The 14,664-nt window shown below is 37.1% G+C and overlaps 1 long non-coding RNA gene across 3 annotated transcripts in view; it reads left to right on the top strand.

Moving 5' to 3' along the window:
• The window catches only part of LOC117975972 (uncharacterized), a 71,307-nt gene extending 58,277 nt beyond the window's left edge, over nucleotides 1-13,030 (top strand). Inside the window, exons 14-16 of one of the 3 annotated variants that reach the window (XR_008621167.2) lie at nucleotides 3,274-3,410; nucleotides 5,985-6,125; nucleotides 12,916-13,030. This is a non-coding gene — a long non-coding RNA (uncharacterized LOC117975972). Of the gene's footprint in view, nucleotides 1-3,273; nucleotides 3,411-5,984; nucleotides 6,126-7,506; nucleotides 8,298-12,915 lie in introns of those variants that run through there. The other 2 variants (XR_010110051.1, XR_008621168.2) reach the window with 2 other exon arrangements.
• Nucleotides 13,031-14,664: the final 1,634 nt, after the last annotated feature.

Here is a 14,664-nt window from a genome sequence, read left to right as displayed (position 1 = left end):
TAAAACCCCTTTTAAGCAATGTAAGAGCCAAAAACTAAAAGTCAAAAGGTAAGATTATATAACTGAATTGTCTCTGAATTTTATGCATTGAGCTGTTGTAATCTTGGCTTATAGGAACTATAGCTATAGAAAACATAAGTATTTTATTTAGCTGTTTAGGCATCTGTATGCCCATCCTTTATTTGGGGGGTCTGAATTAATTTTATTCCACAAGAACCAGCCCTTACAATCTCATGCATTCGTATCTTCCATGATAGTCCCTGGGTCTGGAGAAATTGAACAGTTTTAAATTCTGGATATATTAATAAAACAAAATATTCACCATTAACAACATTTTAAGCAAAAATGCCGTAAGCCTTGTCTTGTTCTAAGAGTGACAGGACTGAGATGGGCAGATCACGAGGTCAGGAGATCGAGACCATCCCGGCCAACACGGTAAAACCCCGTCTCTACTAAAATACAAAAAAATAGCTGGGTGTGATGGTGTGTGCCTGTAGTCCTAGCTACTCGGGAAGCTGAGACAGGGAAATTGCTTGAACCCGGGAGGCAGAGATTGCAGTGAGCCAAGATCGCGCCACTGCACTCCAGCCTGGGCAAGAGAGGGAGACTCCATCTCAAAAAAAAAAGAATGAGTGACAGGAAAGGAAGCCTATAGGTAGATAAACATTTCAGTTATTTAATATTAAGGCACAGAATAAATTATATTTCATATATTTCTAGTTCAGAGAGAAGCAAAATTATTAAATAAAATATGATACAGGCCTTTCCCTGTGTTGCATGAAAGCAGTGTACTTTGATTATTGCCTTTGCTTGAGTCTAAAGACGAGGCTTTGGTTAAGTTGAGTTTGATGTTACATGGTGGCAGGAGTCTGTGTCTTCTTTAGAGGAGCTACATGTATCCAGGAGTCAATTCCTTGTACCTTAACACCACAAAGATTACTTAATAGCACCTGATAAGAACTTTTTCAGGGTGTTGGAGGTGGTGACACACTTCACAGTGATTAATGTTTTTTAGCTTTGATAAGCCCCAGCAATAAGGCAGAGACTTAATTTAGGATTCAATTTTGGAGATGTCTGTGAAAGATGTGAGAAAGCTTAAAATATTTGATCAAAACTGAACCACAGGTCCTTGTAAATCAATAGTTATTCATTTAACCGAAGTGATCACTGAAAGACTTTAAAGGCAATAGAAAAAGTTACACAGGTGTAAAATCCTTACCCCTTTCAAATTTCAGGAGATTTTAAAAAGCAATTAAACACTTAATAAAGTCAGCATAGGAACTATCTTGATAAAATGTAAAATCTTGTTTCTTAAGCCAGTTACCAAAAAGTCAAAGGAAAACCTTTTTTAGTGTGACTGCCTCTCCTTAGAAGAAAGCCCATTTAGATAATCTGGAAGTACAACTTAAGATAAAAAGTGCTTGAATTTAATCAAACATGGGAAGAGTGTGTACAAGGTTTTGAATAGAACTGGGGAATACATAACTCTTAGTAGCAGCATGATAAGTTTCCTGATTACAGTGAAAATTTAGACACACCAAAAACAACAACAACAACAAAAACCCCAAGAGTATAGAATCAGGTTATCCTGGAGGAAAACATTTCTTTTATAGACCTCTAAGATGAAATATTTCAGCATCAGCCACAACATTTAGAAGTAAGGAGAAAAGTTACAGGAGCTGACAAGAAGCTGAAGGATAGAGTTATCATCCCAGGCCACATCAAAGGGAGAAAAAGCTGATAGCAGCAAGACAACAATTGAACATTTGAGATATGAATCTCAGAAGTTTTCAAAAAAAGTAGATTATAGAGTAGAAAATTAAAATTTATTGTAATTTTATTAAGAGTAAATTGATGAGCAAGACTCTGTTTCAACAACAACAAAAAGCAGCCATTAATTTAATTATATTTTCATAAGCATAATATATATAGATATGTGTGTATATATATATATACACATATAAGTAAAATGAAAGATAGGAAAGAGGGACAAAAGGAAAAATACAGGAAAAAGGAAGAAATAGAACTATTCTTTTATAAGATGGTTACACTACTTCTGAGGCAGTATACTTTTATATGACAGGAGCTTAGATTAGTTGTAAATATAAATTGCCACCTCTAGGGCAGGATACTGGATGAGGAGCCTCAGTTTTTTGCTGTCTGTGGCCAGAAGCTGCATTCAGTTATTTCCCATGTTGGCTTCTCTCCCATGGCAGAATGTGTCATCAAAGCCACTATGACAGAGAGCTTGCAGCAAGACAGGTATCATAATCTTAGGTAACAGGATGACCCAAGTGACATCCTATCACGTTGTAGTCTTCTGATGTATCATAGCAAGTTTCAGGTTCTCCCCAAAGTCACAAGGAAAGGATTAGATATTCTAATTAAGCTGTGAGGATCATTGTGCACCATCTTAGAGTTCACCTGCCAACGTCAGGTCTTGCTTAATCTGGGACAGGTTCTCAGTCCTCACTTTGTGAGAAAGCAGGTAACATATTTTGTAAAATGTATCAAAATCTTGATTTCTCTGAATGTTTCTCATGATTTTACTGAGCAGTATAGATAGAGACATGTAATTATCTATTTGTGAAGACAAGAAACAGGAAATAGGACATTATTTAGAGACCAAAACTAAGAAAGAAAAATTTGTGAATGGGAAAAGGAAATTTAAAAATAATGGTATTGTTCACCAGGGTAACAAAAAGGGTGGGAATGGGGAGGTGAGCACCTGAGACATTACAAGATCGACAGTGTTCTGCTTAGTAAGCTCAATAGTGTAATTTTTAAAATGTATATATATTTTATTTATTTTTAAATCTATTTTAGAATAGTTTGGATTTACAGAATAGTTAGAAGTACATACAGAGAGTTTATATATGTTCAACACATAATTTCCCTTTTATAAATTCTTACATTCATTGCAGACATTTGTCGCAATTGATGAACCAATATTATACATTATCATTCACCAACATTCACAATTAATCAGATGTTCTGTTTTCACCTAATGTCCATATTCTGTTCCAGGATTCTGCCCAGGACACCACATCACGTTTAGGTATCGTGTGCCAGTTTCTCAGATTTTCCTTATTTCTGATGTCATTGAAATCCTTCCTTTGGGATGTCTCTGGTGTTTTCCTAATGATTGGATGACTGTTGTGGATTTAGCAGAGGAAACCCACACAGGGAAACTTTTATTCTCATGATATTATAACAAAAGTACATAGTGTCAACATGCTGTATCAGTAATTTTTTTTTTTTTTTTTGAGACAGGGTCTCACTCTGTTGCTCAGGCTGGAGTGCAGTGGCATGAACAAAGCTTGCTGCAGCCTGGAATTCTTGGGCTTGAATGATCCTACACTTCAGCCTCTTGAGTAGATGGGACTACAGGCATGCGCCACCACATCTGGGTGATTTAATTTTACTTGTACTTTTGTAGAGGCAGAGTCTCACTACATTGCCCAGGCTGGTCTCTAAGTCCTGGCCCCAAGCGATCCTCTCACCTCAGGCTCCCAAAGTGCTGGGATTACAGGTGTGAGCCACGGTGCCCAGCTGCTTTATCATGGTTAATGTCATTTGATCACATGGATGAGGCAGTTTAGCTCAGTTTTGTCCACTATAATATCGGGCAAAATTCACCCCCAATATTTCACGTGGGTTCTTTTCTATTTTCCCTAAGTGTCGGCCGGTCTGAGAAATAAAGGGACAGAGTACAAAAAAGAGAAATTTTAAAGCTGGGTGTCTTGGGGAGACGTCACATGTTGGCAGATTCCATGATGCCCGCTGAAGCATAAAAGCAGCAAGTTTTTATTAGTGGTTTTCAAAAGGGGAGGGAGTGCACGAATAGGGTCTGGGTCACAGAGATCACATGCTTCACAAGGTAATAAGATATCACGAGGTAAATGGAGGCAGGGTGAGATCACAGGACCACAGGATTGGGGCAAAATTAAAATTGCTAAGGAAGTTTTGGGCATGCATTGTCATTGATAACATCTCATCAGGAAACAGGGTTTGAGAGCAGACAAGTGGTCTGACCAAAATTTATTGGGCGGGAATTTCCTTGTTCTGATAAGTGTGGGAGCACTACGGGAGACCGGAGCTTATTTCATCCCACAGCTACAACCGTAAAAGACAGCTGCCCTCAAAGCGGCCATTTTAGAGGCCTCCCCTCAGGGACACATTCTCTCTCTCAGGGATGTTCCTTGCTGAGAAAAAGAATTCAGTGATATTTCTCCTATTTGCTTTTGAAAGAAGAGAAATATGGCTCTGTTCCACCTGGCTCACCGGCAGTCAGAATTTAAGCTTATCTCTCTTGTTCCCTGAATATTACTGTTATCCTGTTCTTTTTTCAAGGTGCCCAGATTTCATATTGTTCAAACGCACATGCTTTATAAACAATTTGTGTAGTTAACACAATCATCACAGGGTCCTGAGGTGACATACATCATCCTCAGCTTACAAAGATGATGGGATTAAGAGATTAAAGTAAAGACAGGCATAGGAAATCACAAGGGTATTGATTGGGGAAGTGATAAGTGTCCATGAAATCTTCACAACTTATGTTCAGAGATTGCAGTAAAGACAGGCACAAGAAACTATAAAAGTATTAATTTCAGGAACTAATATATGTCCATGAAATCTTCACAATTTATGTTCTTCCACCATGGCTTCAGCTGGTCCCTCTGTTTGGGGTCCCTGACTTCCTGCAACAATAAAATTAATATTATTCCCCTTTTCATGTTGTACCTTTTGGAAAAAACATCAGTATGCACAGCACATACATAAAAAGTGGGGAATTATGCCCCATTGCCCTATGGACAGACCTTCTATAAATGTCATTTGTGTTTCTGTAAAAAAAAATTAACATTCTTTGGGCTGTTGTAGATCAATTGCATTTTTCTGTGTGTTCTAGAATCAGTGGTCCAAGAATTGCTAAAATTGAAAAAAAATTAAAGTTAGAATTTTAGTGGGGCTTGTGTTGAATCTGAAGATGCATTTAGAAAGTATAATCATGTTGGTTAATACTTAATAGCTTTCTGATCAATGAAAATCTAGTTCATATAGTATATTATGCTAACTCTTTTATTCATTTATTTAAGATTTCTTTAATATTTCAATATCATTTGTAATTTTCAGTATATATATCTTGCAGTTATATTAGGTTTATTTTCAAATATATTTCCTTTTTGATGCCGTGTTAAATGAAATTGTTTTCTGTTTTGTTATTTGATTAGTTTCTATTGTATAAAATGCAATTTATTACATTGATCATGACTGAATTTTTTTTTGTTCCAACCTTATTTTAGTGGATTTTTTAGGATTTTCTATACATTAGATTATTTCACTGGCCAATAGATGTTTGACTTCTTCCCTTTCAATTTGGAAGTCGTATATTTATTTTTCCAGCCTAATTTTATAAATTACATCCTCAAGCATATTTAGTTGAATTAGTGGGAATAGATAACCTTTTGTGTTTATAGTTTTGGGAAAATTACTGAGACCTACCTGATACCATGTGTTGTCATGTGAATTTTTCATGGGTGTCTGTGTTAGGTAAGAACTTTCCCTTTATGCAAAATTTGTTTAGTGTTTTTACTGTGAGTGGGTTTTTGAATTGGAAAGTGCTTATTCCATATCTTTAGATGTGATAATGAAAATTTTGTCATTTATTATATTAATATAGTTATCACACTAATTCTTTTTATATGTTTTACCAAACTTGTGACCCTGAGTAAATAAATAAATAAATTAGTGTTTAATTCTGTTTTACAATCCTGGTTTGTGTTCAGACTATTTCCTTGAGAATTATTGCCTGGGTACCCATAAAGCATATTAGTTTATAGTTTTCCTTGTTTGGACTGCGTTTGTTCGATTGTGGCCTCAGAGGAAACTGCGTCATAGAATGTATTGCACACTGATCTCTTCTCTATTATTTTATTTTTTTGGAGAACAGTTAGTAAAAAATTGCTGTTGATATTTTAAAGGTTTCAAATAATTCATCAGTGAAGTCTTCTCAACCTGGTCAATCATGTGAACTTAGAAGATGATTCCTCCCCAGCTGATCCTTCAGGTGAGACCTCAGCCTTGGCCATCATCTACATCTGGATTCCTGACCCAGAGAAACTGTGAGTAATTTGTGTGTGCTTTTGAGCCACTAAGCTACATAGTAATTGGCTATGCTGCAATAAACAATAATACACTTGATGGTAAACATAATATGTTATCCTTGATTAGATCCAAGAAAAGGAAAAATGGCATTAGTGGAAAACCTGGTAAAATATGAAGACAATCAGTAGTTTAGTTAATAGTTTTGTGCCTTTATCAGTTTCTGAGTTTTCATAGATAGTCTATGGTTATGTGTATGATATTAATATAACAGGAAATTGAAGGCTATATACAACTTTATGTAAGATTTTAACAACTCTCTGTTAATCTAAAATTATTTCAAAATAAATAGAAGTGTAGACATGGCTCATATATTTGAGATCAGGTCTTCCTTTTGACTTAATTGAGCCTTCTTGGAACCTAAATCTCATGGTACGAATGCAGTAACATTGTAAAATATAAATCAGATGAGTTTCTATTTTACTCTCTTCTTCAGGGAACACTAAGGCCCATTCTTCTTCTCAAGTATCCAAAAATAAAGTTGATCCAAGTAACAAGTGGACAGCATAAAAGATTGTATGGAAGCTATAATGCATCTACATCTGCAGTAACTAATCATAAAATGATTTGTATGATCATTCTTCACATGATTAGAATGACTATGGGAAAAAAGAAGAAGAAATGCAACTTTCTTGATTTAAAATTGTATCTGTGCAAGTGTGGTGGCACACACCTGTAGTCAGTCCCAGCTGCTAGGGAGGGTGGGTAGGATGATCCTGTGATACCAGGAGTTTGAGGCTGTGTAGTGTACTATGATTGTGTTAGTGAATAACCAGTGCACTCCAGCCTGGGCAATGTAGTTAAACCCCATTAAATAAATAAGTAAATAAGTTACAGAGGTCGTTGTTTATATTTCTATGATTAGGGCTGAAATCGTCTAGATAGAGATTTTTTTTTTTGAGTTGGAGTGTCACTCTGTCACCCAGGCTGGAGTGCAGTGGCGTGACCTCAGCTCACGGCAAGCTCCACCTCTCAGAGTCACCACGCCATTCTCCTGCCTCAGCCTCTCCAGCAGGTGGGACTACAGGTGCCTGCCACCACACCCAGCTAATTTTTTTTTTGTTTTTAGTAGAGACAGGGTTTCACGGTGTTAGCCAGAATGGTCCCGATCTCCTGACCTCATGATCCACTCATGTCTGCCTCCCAAAGTGCTGGGATTACAGGTGTAAGCCACCACGCCCAACCTGAGATTTTTCCTTATCTTTGGAGAGCCACCACTCCAGTGCAAACTTTCAAATAATGCCTTGCCATTTTTAGTTTCCCTCCCTAGGATTCCTGGAACCATAGTTGATAAAATTATCTCACAGCGTGTATTTTATTTTTACTTCTGTTTGCTTTAAGGCCTCTCTGGATGGTGGCTATAACCTATAGCCTTGCCCAATACGACTCAGGGTTTGGTACTGGCTGTGCCTTTCATGGGATGCTTACTTATCCTGGTCGATGGCCTAAAGCCCAACTGTCCAGCTTACATCCAGGTATCCTTCTCACAGAGTACTTGTTTATACTGTAAGACACCCTGTGGCTCCTGTCTGACCTGTGTCTAGTTTATTCTACCAAGATAACCACTCTCTAGGGGAGTGCTAAGTGGGAGAAAAGTGATGTCCATATGTGTTCATAAAGTGAAATACAGAGGAGGCAACTCAGCAAAATGTGTATAATGGCATGAGTCATGTATTGCTAACCAATCCCAGTAAGAAGAGGGCAGCATTCCTTGAAGTGCTGATGGAAAGAGAAGAGCTCTCCAGGACATACACTCATAAGCAGCAGGGGTGGTGGAGGAGCAACTAGAGAAAGACATAGTATTGCACCATTTGGCTGAAGTCTTTATGGGTGTATTTGTCATTTTTTTTTTTCCAGAGAGACAGAAGTACAAGGAGGTAGGTAGGTAGGTAGATAGATAGATACATAGATGGAGAGTTGATAGATAGATAGACAATAGTTAGTTGAACAGCATTTTGTTTGGGGATTTACTCATGTAACATTATAGAGACGGAGAATTCCCAAGACAGCCATCTGCGAGTTTAAGGACCTTGGATGCTGTAACGTGGTGGCTCATTCCAAAGCTGAAGTCTGCAGAATCACAGAAGCCCTTGATGTAATTCTTAGTTTGGGACCAATGGCCTGAGAATCCAGGGCATTTACTGGTATAAGTTCTGGAGTTTGAAGGCCATAGATCATGGAGTTCTGTTTTGCAAGGGCAGGAAAAGGAGTATACTTTCTCCAGGAGAGAGACAGGAAAACTTTTAAAAAATTTTTCATTTTTGGTTCTATTTGGTCCCCAAGGAGATTGTATGCTGCCTTCCCCCATTACGGGTGGTTTCTTCCCACTAAATTCTCTGACTCATACATCAGTCTCCTCTGGAAACACCCTGGCAGACACACCTAGAAGTAATGCTTTACCAATTGTCTAGGTATTTTGTAATCCAGTCAGCACCTTAAATTAACCATGACAAGTCCAGCACCTTTCTAGTTGACACCTATATGTGTCACCTTAAGCCATAACTAATCTTCAGATACAGTCAGTAACAAGGCAGTAGTTCTACGTAACATGATGCAATGATCCTGTGTGCAACCAGAACACACTATAGTATTTTTCTTAAGAGTAGTAGAAGTTTGTGGGTGATGTTTACTCTTCTCCTGATACCCCATAACTTCAGTACAAATGTTAAATTACTAACACTTAACTGCTAATATCAAGTTAATACATTCTTGTGTTATGTGACAAAAGAAGAAGAGAGAAATAAAAACAATGTTATTTGCCTAATATATTTATATATAACATGCAAATGTATTCTTAACAAAGTAGATAGGAAATAATAGTGACAATTTTAATCCTTGTTTCTGTAACTGATCACCTAGTCCTGTCTGGTTATGTATGTATTTATTTATTTACTTTTTTATTTTTATTTTTATTTTTGAGACAGAGTCTCGCTCTGTCACCCAGGCTGGAGTGCAGTGGCATGATCTTGGCTCACTGCAAGCTCTGCCTCCCAGGTTCACACATTCTCCTGCCTCAGCCTCCCGAGTAGCTGGGACTACAGGCACCCGCCACCATGCCTGGCTAATTTTTTTTGTATTTTTAGTAGAGATGGGGTTTCACCATGTTAGCCAGGATGGTCTTGATCTCCTGACCTGGTGATCTGCCTGCCTTGGCCTCCCAAAGTGCTTGAGGCACCACTCCTGGACCTGTCTGGTATTTGTAACTCCCTTCTACTGCTACCCATTCTGTATTCTCTTTGTCTTCAGCAAGCCCCTCTGCTGGTCCTGGGTATTTACCTGGCAGGATGATGCAAACCTTCATTCCTGAAATATCTGGAGCATTTGTATTCTTGTCTGGAATGGTTGTAATAATGCATTGAACTTAATAACAGGGCATGGTAATACTAAGACTTTGTTTTAGTCCATTTTCTGTTATTTATAACAGAATACCTGAAACTGAGTAGTTGATAAAGAAAACACATGCATTTCATACAGTTATGGAGGCTGAAAAGTCTAAGGTTGAGAGGTTGTATGTGGTGAGATCATGTTGCTGGTTGGGACTCTGTGAAGAGTTCTGAAGCCTACAGGGTATCATTTGGCAATGGAGTAGAGCTTGCTGACATGCAAGATCATGTCTCCCTTCCTATAAGTCACTCTTCTCTCATAATAGACTATTAATCTTTAAATATTAATTTATTAATCCATGAAAGGATTAATTCATTTATGGGGTCAAACTCTTCATGATCCAATCACCTTCTAAAGGTCTCACAATTCAATACTGCCATGTTAGGGATTAAATTTCGGCATAAATTTGGGAGGGAAGCAATATTCCAACCACAGGACTCCGCTTCTGACTCTAAAAATCACGCCCTGTCACTTACAAAAAGTTTATTTCATTTGGATAGTTCAAAGGCTTAAATTATTCCAGCACCAGCAGGAAGTTCCCAAATCTAAAGTCTTCTCCGTCAGCCCATGAAATCAAAACAAGTTATCTTCATACAAAATTCAGCAGTTGGGTTGTTAATGGCCAATGGGTTCATGTTGGCTGCTGCCCAGATAGAGCCACTTCACCAAGATAGGGGAATTGCTGTAGAGAAGATTTTATACATGTAGAGCTGGCTAAAGGAGAGAGCAGAGTTTTTGTATTACTCAAAACTGCTTCCCCAAATATTCAGAGGCTAGAGTTTTTATAGATAGTTTTGTGGGCAGGGTTTAGAGAAAGGGACATGCTGATTGGTTGGGTCAGGGATGAAATCTTAGGAAGTCAAAGCCATCTTCTTTGCTAACTCAGCTCCTGGGTGTGGGCCACGTATCCAGATGAGCCTGTTTACTGGTTTGGGTGGCACCCGCTGATCTGTCAGGATGCAAGTTATGAAAAATACCTCAAACACCAATCTTAGGTTTTACAATAGTAATGTTATTTATAGGAGCAATTGGGGAGGTTATTAATCTTGTGGCCTCTGATGGTATGACTTCTGAGCCATACTTTCTAATATTGTGGTTAATTTGTTAGTTTTACAAAGTTGATGTGGTCCCCAAACAATGAGGGGTTTTGTTTCAGGGAGGAGCTGTTATTATCTTTGTGTCAAAGTTCAGCTACAAAGTAAATTTCTCCCAAAGTTAGTTTTGTTTTTACCCAGGAATAAGCAAGGGCCGCTTGGAGGTTAAATGCAAGATGAAGTCACTTAGGTCATATCTCTCTCCCTATCATAATTTTCTCACTGTTACTGTTTTTGCAAATGTGATTTCAATTTCCCCTTCCAAGTTTCATTGCATCTTATTCTTAACGGGTGAGGTACAGAGTTGGGAAAAGGCCAAAGACCATTCTAACTTCTTCCTGCTGACAAGGGGTATACTTGAGATAGGGTTTGGCCCCAGAGTAAATGGAATGAAACTGCTTTGCAGCTGCCTGCATGCATTCACAGATGCCTGGTTGGGGTTCCTAGGCTTGCATGACCAAGATGTTAGTGCTCTCATCCACAGTTTTAGTACAGCACTTAAGTGAACAGCTGACTATAGGATAATGAGTCCTAATATAAGGAGTGGAAGTCCTAGCTTCAGAAGTCCTTATAGAATTCATCTAAATCCCTGAGGGATTTGGGTGAATAGCCCCAAGAACCAGTCAGACATGGGGTCAATAGTCAAGAGAGATTTGGGTCAGAGGTTGTTAGAAACACAAATTGAGATAAACAGGAAAGAGCAAATTTAAATATACCATCTCATATCTTTTTAGTTAGTTTCCTAGTCCTCAGAATAGATCCTAGCAGTGTTTCATTCCAGGAGGTGTCACTGCAAATGAACTAGGCCCCCTTATGTGATTAAGGCAAAAAATATTTTTAATAACAGGCATTGGTATGGAAATAGAACATAATAACAAAGGTTGATATTGGGCACAATGCATCCGGATGTTAGACTCAAAGCATTTTTAAATTGCAAAGGAGGATAGTGATGAAAATCTCACATATTTCACATCTGTATCTCAAGGGATAAACTCAGCCTGCGGGGCCTCAGGAAGAAGGTCGTAGCCATTTCATTGAGTCCAGGTCAGAAAAGTGGAAGAAAAATGTGAATGTGTTAGTTTGAGGACTTTAGCTCTGAGAGGTTTCAGGATTCAGTCCAAAATGCAGAAAACAATAAAAAGCTCAAAAACAATGGACAAGACTAGAATTTAACAACAGGTGTGCTGTAGTATTTTTCTGACATACAATGTTTTGCTCTCTAGTTATCATTTTTATTTAAGACATATCATAGTAGGTCAAATTTATTTGCAAAATAAGTTTTGGCATTATTATACTTAGCCTGATTATTTGTGTAAACTTCAGCAAGAATAATTATTTGCCATATTAGCTCTTTCTAAATTGGGTTTAGAACTTTGTTCCCTAAGGAATCTCGGATTGGACTTTTTTAAAGCCTTGAAGGGATATATCTGTGCCTGCAAATACTTGTACAGATTGGTTGAAATTCTCTCTTCTTTAGCTCCCAAGATAATTTGGAATCATAGGCCTGTCAGAATGTGACATTTTTTACTAACCACAGGTCAGGAACCATGTACAAGGCCTGTGTAGACAGTTATGAGGTCACTTTCTTAAGGGGATTTTATCATCTCTGTTAGTCAACTTTAATTCCTCAAGCCTGTCTGTTTGTATCTGAAAGTAGGCCATTCCACTGGTAAAATAACCATATCTTTGGTAAAATAATCAGTGTCTCCAATTGTGTTCTGTTACAAAAGAAATCAGATTCTTATTGTACTTATGTCAATAACTGTATTTCCATAGTATAGAATACTCATAAATAGTTTTCAAATTCTGGAGAAATCAAATAGAGAAAATGAAACATCCTTCATCTTTTGTTCAGAGGAATATACTTTACTCAATCATAAAAAGCTGTAAATAGCTGAAAAGAAAAATGTGGTCTTGACTCTGAAAAACAACAAAAAGGATCAGCAACATTTCAAGCAACAAGTCATAAAATGATTATTTTGGTCTTGTATTAGTTCAGTCCATGCAGTGAACTTTGTCTGACATTAGGCCTGCAGTCCTCATAAACATACCAGCTATCTCTGAGAGTCCTGGAAGTTTGTTTGTTTTGTTTTGTTTTGTTTTCCTATTTCAATGCCACAATCTATAGTTATCAGAAACCTATATTCAAGAGAACATTTCAAAGAGCAAACACCTTTTGACTAGTTAAAGAAAAGACCACAATAATCTGTGGATGACAGTAATCTCAGGACAGTCATTGTTTTAATAATTTTACATGATTTTTTTGAGACAGGGTCTCAAGCCACCCAGGCTGGAGTGCAGTGGCGCAATTATGGCTCACTGTAGCCTCAACTTCCTTGAATCAAGCAATCCTCTTTCTTCAGCCTCCAGAGGAGCTGGGACCACAGGCAAGTGCTACCACATCCAACTAATTTTTTGATATTTTTTGTAGAGATAAGGTCTCACTATCTTGCTCAGGCTGATCTCAAACAACTGAACTCAAACAATCAAGCTCAAACAATCCTCCCAACTTAGCCTCCTAAAGTTCTAGGATTACAGGCATGAGCCACCGTGCCCAGTGAGGACATTACAGGCATGAGTCACTGTGTCCAATGAGGCCATTGTTAAAGACACAGTCGACAAAGAAATCTGTTCATTTCTGTGGCACATAACAATTCAACATAATAATCATAATTATTACTGATAACATATACTAAGACATATTAGAATTATAGGAACCATATAATTTTGGAATACATACTAATAATATATTTGTATAAATATAACCCAAAGAAAGTTAAACATGATTTTGTATTTGACAGTGTTTTCTGTAGGTTAATATACCAAATAAGCCAAATATATCTCTTTTGGACTTCAGGAGACCTAATACTTAAAAGGCTAATGAGTTAAAATAAAAATTCTTAGTTTATAATTTTATTTTTCAAAGTGTGCAAATATTAAAGGTTTAAAACACTTCATATCACGACATAGAATCCCAGATAACCACAAATCATTTGTTTAGCCAAAATGATAGCTCAAAAATGTAAAAAGGCAAAAGCCTTTATTCATTGGTAGAGAGGAGACTCAGCTCCCAAACAACAGGACCAAGTAACGACCGCATGAGGCCACCTGAATCTGTATCTTCTCTCTCCCCTACTTTTTTCAGTTTATTTAAAAGACAAATAAAAATATTTTATTATCCCTCAGTATTATACAAAAATCTTGTTTAAAGAGAAAACCAAATTTTACCTTTGCATTAGTGTTTTATTAATGTCAAACCCAATTTTTACATAAAACCTTATAAACAAATCTATCCAATCTAAATCAGTTTGAGCATACTGTTTACAATTTTCTACTAAACAACTGATTAATGCTCCATGAAAACTCTGTTGATCACGCATAAGGGTGCAGATTCTGGGCCTGTATCACTGTGATTTTTACATTAATGATCATTCTGTAGAAAAACTAAGTAGCCTGCTTCAAGTTTTGGCAAGTTGCTCACACTCACACACAGAACTTTCTTTACTAGACCAATCTTTTACAAACCTTTTATAACTTGCTTAAACCTTCTGTTTTGTCCTATTACTTTTTAACTTAAGACAATTTTTAAAACCTCTAATTTAGACAAGATTACTTTTTTAAACAAAAACAATATCTTCAAGTCTTTTTATAACTTTTTACAAAAACACATTTTATAATTTTTATATACCTTGAATGTAAATCTTTTCTCAGCAGTGTCAATTACATGTGTTACAATGTTAAATCTTCACAACTTTTATTTTTAGTGAAAGCAATTTTAATTTTGTATCAAGTGCAGAGCCTAGGACACGGGACAGAAATGAAGATAATGTGTGATTCTTTACAACATAGCTTGGGGTCATGGCTAACTCAACATGTCCCCAGGCTTTACCTAGAAGCTGCTGGCTCTAATGCAGGCAGGTTGGACACTTACAAAAAGTCATAGATATTTATAACCTTAAAACAGCAAAGAGAATATCTGACCTGCCTAATTTAGACCAAATGTCTAAATGTTGAAGAAATA

Source organism: Pan paniscus, chromosome 16 (genome assembly GCF_029289425.2).
Source record: "Pan paniscus chromosome 16, NHGRI_mPanPan1-v2.0_pri, whole genome shotgun sequence".
Taxonomy (NCBI): Eukaryota; Metazoa; Chordata; class Mammalia; order Primates; family Hominidae; genus Pan; species Pan paniscus.
Note: the sequence above shows the minus strand (reverse complement) of the source record. Positions and strands in the feature narration are given on the sequence as shown.